Here is a 6135-nt window from a genome sequence, read left to right on the forward strand (position 1 = left end):
CTATGACAAGGTCACATTCGAATGTTTTGATTCAGAGCGCCTCATCAGAGCCTGACTCAGAGCAGCCTTCATCTCCTTGCTCCTCAGACTGTAGATGAGCGGATTCAACATGGGGGTAAAAGAGCACCACCACCTTGTCCTGCCTGCCTGAGGCCGTGGAGCCAGGCTGCATGTAGGTAACCAGGGCCGGCCCGTAAGACATGGAGACCACAGTGAAGTGGGAGGCGCAGGTCCCAAAGGCTTTGCGGTGGCCCCCGTGGAGCGGATCCACAGGATGGTGGCCACAATGTGGGTGTAGGACAGTGCGACCAGTCAGCAGGGCACCAGCAGCACCACCACGCTGGAGGCCACTGTGACCACCTGGTTGAGGGTGATGTCCACGCAGGCCAACCTGAGGAGTGCCAGTGTCTCACAGGCCACGTGGTTCAGCACATGGTGCCCACAGGTGGGCAGATGCGCTGTGACCGCAGTCTCCACTGAAGCGTTAGCCAGACCCACGAGCCAGGAGACCACTGCCAGCCCCGTGCAGAGCCTTGGCCGCATCACTGCCACGTAGGGCAGGGGGTCGTAGACGGCCACATAGCGATCATAGGCTATTGCTGGCAGCAGCAGGAGCTCAGGGCCAGGGAGAAGAGCTGGGCTCCACACTGGGTGAAGGAGATGGTCTTCTCCTCCAGGAGGAAGTGCACCAGCATCTGGGAACCCCACAGTGGAGAGGTTGCCGAGGAGGAAGTACATGGGAAGGTGGAGGCGGGCTTCCAGCTCTGTCAGGAGGATGATGAGTCCGTGGCCCAGTAGAGTCAGCAGATAGGCGGCCCCAAACAGGACAGAGAGCCCAGCCTGCGTCTGCCTGTCACTGGAGAGGCCCATGAGGACAAACTCACCCAGGTCCCGTTGTCCCTCCTCATGGAGCAGGTGGGTCAGGCTGTCAGGGGAGGAGCAGAGGCAGGGAGGGGCAAGTAAAGGTCTCACTTGAGGAGTCTGGGAGTAAGTCGTGGGCCAGGACTGGAGCACCTCCCCTCAGGTTCCTTAACCTAGGTGCTTAGGAGAGAATGCAATGAAGATGGTGGGGAAAAGGACATTTGAGTTCTCACACTAGACTCAAGGATGAAGTCCCTGTTCTGGTCATCCTTTTACATCTAGGATCCAGCAGTTACAATTATATAGGATATAAGCTATTGGTATAGAAGGAAAGATAGAGGGAAAAAGTGGTGGAGAAAAGGGAGAAAGAATGATAGGAAAGAAAAAAAGGAAGGTAAAAGAGGAAAACTAAGGAAGGAAGGTAGGAAAACAAGAAAAGGAGGGAAGTGAAGTAGAAGACAGGGAAGAAAGGAAGGAGTCTCCACTGTGGGGTGGCTGTGGGAAGAGTATTACAAGCAGGTACTTGAGACCAAGAGGAGCGCCTAGGGGCCCATCCCTAAAAGACTGAATTCATTTGCTCTGTATGTTTCTTCTGGGGTCCAGGTCTGGGTCACTGCCTAGAAAGGAGTCCTCTCACATCATTCTCGTGCCCATCAGTCTGGACAAAGTTTAAATACTTGAAATCAGTATAGGTTAAGCCCCTGCTGTGTGCCAGGGACTGTGCTAGACATCAGACACCTGTCTGTGGACCAGAAACACAGAAGCACGAGTCTTGCTCCTTGGTTCTTACAATTTAATCAGGGATATAGAGATTAAATTAATGATTACAAAAATTAATTAAGTATAATTGTGCTAAGTGCTATGAAAGAGAAGAACAAGGTTACTAGTTGTTTAATTAAATTTGCAGTTGTAATTAAATTATGACTGCAGTTATGCCTTATTTCTCAATAATATGCAATTTATATAGTAAGTTACAGGCATTTATTTCGTTGTTTAAATAAATGATAAAAAATAATATAATGAGAGCATCTGGAAACCAATGATACTTCCATGTCACTACTGAGTATGAAGTGACTGACACCCACTGATTCTCTTCAGGGGGAGTGAATTCTTTCTTAGCTAAGTTTGCACTGGGTCATTTTCCTTCCAACATGTTGACCAGTCTTCTATAAACATAGAATTAAATGCCATCAGTTTTTCTTAATAGAAATGTACTATCAAGGTAATTTCCTGCTCTTAAAATATGAATAATTAGTACATTAATTAATTCAATTCTTTAAAAATATTTATTGAGCATATGAGGTACTATGCTTTCAACCAACCTCTAGGAAATACTGCCTTTCCATGTTAGGAATTTGTTTTAGAAAATCAGCAGTGCCACAGAATCAAGAAATTAAAAAAAACTTGGGTCTTGGTAAAATCTATGAGAATCAAATGAGACAGTGTAACAAAGGACCAACGCAATATATCAGCGTTAAGCAAACCAGAGTGGAGCCACATAATCACATACAACAGAATTGAGAAGCCTATAATCCAATTCAGATCCTCTCTAGCTGGGAAGGGGGTCTGGGTGCTGATTGGTGGAGGGAGAGAGCAGAGAACCTGGATGGATCAGGCATCTCTTGCCTTCCCCTCAGCCCTGGTCCTGCAGTGGCCAGCAGGTGTCACTGTAGAAACTGCTAAGAATAGAAACTGGCTTTAGATTCTCAGGATCGGAGACAAGGTTCTGGGGCCTGAGTGCAGTAGTTGGTGGTTGGGATTCTGAGCGCTGCCCCAGGGAGCCTGTGGCTACCCACAGAACCTCGTCCTTCCAACGGCAGAGAAAGCAATTCAGCTCTGATCTACTGCAATCCGGAGGCTGCGAGAGCATCCAGAATCCTCAGCTTTAGAGTTGCTGTCATGAATCCAGATTCCCTTCAGAAGGGCCCTGTTACTATATAAGAAAAATTTTTTTAAAATGTTAGACATGAAAGGAATCATAGAGATCATGTATTTTATCCATTTAATTCTACAGACAAGAAAACCAAGGAACAGGGGTAAGGTGACTGACCCAGGTGTCAGATCTACCTGGGAACCAACCTGGAGCCAGGTTTAAGGCTGTGCTGCACATTCTCAGTTCTCACTGAACCTGTTTGTGAGGGACGGGAAGGGGTTCTAAAAGGATATGGTCTAGGAAGGGAGGCACCTAAAGAATCTTAGATGGGAGGCCCAGGACACCTATCTTACCGTGCAGAGAAATGCTGTGTGGTGAGTGGGAAAATCTTTGAATGAGAAGTCAAGGGACCTAAGTTCTTGTCTGCCTCTTCCATTAGCCTGCCATGTGCCCTGGGCAAGTTACTTGTCCTCTCTGAGCCTCCGTTTCTCCATTTGAAATGTGGGAATAATAATAATGCCTACCTTACAATATTTTGAGTAAGATCAGATGAAGAAATGAATATGGATGGGCTTTGTAAAGTACTAAGTAAACACAAGTGGCTATTGTTATACTCAACAGGTGAGGTCAATTTGCGTGGTGATAGGGGGACAAGAAACAATATGAATTTGTGCTATAAAGCCCAGAAATTTAACAGAATGTGAGCCATAAAGCCCCTCTGCAATACATCTTATTGCCTAAATCACTTAATTAAAAAGACCCTGTTAATCAGTACTATATAATAACCTATATGGGAAAAGAATCTGAAAAAGAATAGGTATATGTCTATGTTTAACTAAATCACTTTGCTGTACACCTGAAACTAACACAACATTGTAAATCAACTATACACCAATATAAAATAAAAATTAAAAAATAAATAAAGAAAAAAAAGACCCTGTTTAAATAAAGTGAAGAATAAGGTAGAATCTGTCTATACCAGGTGGGTAGTACCATGCTCTACACACAGTATAAGTGCAATATATTTATTTCCAATAAAAATTTGATGCTGTTTTTAGATGATAAAAACATTGATTTTTATTAATAGATGGCCTTGTTCTCAGTTTTGGGGGATAATTAGATAATTTCTTTCCATTTAGCTTGACTTAGTAAACATTCACTGAGCACTGAGTAGAACCTGGTCCAGTGGCAAGTGCTGGAGTGAGAAGGATCAATACAGTCTGGTCTCCATCTCTAGCAACTCGGCCTGGCAGGAGGATGGAGAGGATGAGTTATCATGATCTTATCAGAGTTTTCAGAGGAAGCTTGAGTATCAAGTCTGGTAACAGGAGACATAGAGTCGGACTGTGTAAATAGCCGGGAAGTTATGTAGAAATGCTAAAGTAGAAGCAAAGAAACAAGTGCATTTGCGTCTTGAAAAAGTAGATGTGGTTTACAGTGTATGTAGATTGGTGGTAAGGAGGCATGGTTTTCAACCTGTATCAGTAAACCATCTAGGTATGGTTGTAGGTCACTACCTTTCTGAGCCATAGTTTCTTCATCTGCAGAATGAATAAGTTAGGTAAACACTAAGATTTCTACCAGCTCTAAAGATCTACAGTAAGTGAATATACATAAGCTGAGGTTTAAAGCAGTATAAAAAGAGGGGAAAAAATCTTTAGTCTTTGATTACTCTATGTATGCCTAGCTAGTGGGACTGTAGGAAATAAGATATGGGTTTCTGGGGTTGGGGGTCAAAGCATTCATATCACACATAACTGTTTGGGGAAGTGCCAATGAGTGAGACCAGGTTGGCTTGAAAACCAGAGGCTAAGGAAATAGGGATGGCACCATACAAATAGAAATGGGAAAACTACTTGGGTCAAGGCTGAAAGACCTGTAGGCTTTTGACACATGAAATTCTTTCCAAAATTGGACCCAGATATTTCTTACATAGTGTGGTAATCCGTAACAACACTAGATCAGGGACCAAACCTGAGAAAAGGAGGGGTCCATGTCTATCTTCCATCCTTATACCAATCCTACCTTCTCCATTCCTCTTTTTATCTCCAGTATAATGCAAATGCCTCGAAGCTAAGAAAAGAGACTTATCTCTTTTGATCACCACTCTTTCAGCTCTTTGAATGTATGTTTGTATATACTAAGCACTTCAGGTTATACTGTTGATTGGATGAGTGACCAAGACCGAGGACTTCATTGAGTGGGAAGAATCAAAGCGCCTCCAACTGCAACCAGTGAGAAAAACCAAGTAGAGGATCCTAGGACAGTCCTGGCTGCTTCCAGGGGTGTTTGGGCTCTATTGTCTCACCCTCCTCCTATTGTTCCCTGTGGGGAGGACTCGCCGAGGCTGAGTCCTCACCTTATGCACAGAACTCACTTTGGATGCGGAGGCAGCACATCTTTCAGGAAGTGTCCTTGAAGCGCTGGTCCGTCCTCTTCTTGGGGATGGAGGTCTACTTTGTCAGTCTTAGCTGATAACTTTCCAGAACCTAAGAATCCCCAGAGGGCAATTACTTGCTCTTGCTGGGTTTCTTTACTGATTCTCCCCCAAGCTTCTTCTTAGCGACCACAGCTCCCTACTCTTCTAAGTTCCCAATGGGATAAACATTTTGAAAATGTTTTATCTCAACTTTTCATTGTCTTTCTAGTTCTCAGAGTAATGAGCCCTTCCCTGACTTTTTTTTTTTGAGTCTTTCACTGCTTTTCAAGGCTATGGCATTATTGGAGACTTCTGACAGGAGTCAGGAGACAAGAATATTTACACCTCTGACCTGATGGGAAGGGACTGAGATTAATTGGGAAGGAGAAGTGGAACTAAAATCCAAGTTTGACCTCCTTTCTAAGAGAAGATGAATGTGTCTTATCCCCTCCTTCCACATATCTAGTTTTAGCCACCAGGGAGTGGGGAGTAAAGTAGAAATTGCCAAGTGGAACCATCATGTTCATGTCCTGGAAGTCATCGAGAAGTCCCAAGTTCACAGTCATTAAAATATTCCCACAGGCTCCTTGGTGGTCTCCAATATCACATAGCCGTTGAGTTGTGTATTCTCACACCATCAGGAGTTTTTCAGGCTTTCCCTAAGCTTGATCTCCCAGTTCTTGATCATCTTCCATGAAAGTTTTAATCTCTTCACTGGAATTACTACAAGGAGCAGAGAAAACAGTGGGTTGGGATTCGACTTTGTTCCTATTTACTTACCGTTTCTGTAATAATAGAACACGGTCTTTGGTAAGATGGAAACAGATACATTGTTAGCAAGTAACCCATTAGAGTTTTTCTATAATAATTGGTCAGTATTAGCAAGATAAAATTTAATTATCTTGAAGATTTGCCACTTTAATGACAATGGACTGGGGAATGGTAGTTTCACTTCATGCTCTTCCCTTTATGCAGGACCTGT

The 6135-nt window shown here is 43.9% G+C and overlaps 1 pseudogene; it reads right to left on the reverse strand.

The window, feature by feature from the left end:
- LOC132495831 (olfactory receptor 2F1-like) lies at window positions 1–908 on the reverse strand (annotated as a pseudogene).
- Window positions 909–6135: the final 5227 nt, after the last annotated feature.

Source organism: Mesoplodon densirostris, chromosome 9, assembly GCF_025265405.1.
Source record: "Mesoplodon densirostris isolate mMesDen1 chromosome 9, mMesDen1 primary haplotype, whole genome shotgun sequence".
NCBI classification, from domain to species: Eukaryota; Metazoa; Chordata; class Mammalia; order Artiodactyla; family Ziphiidae; genus Mesoplodon; species Mesoplodon densirostris.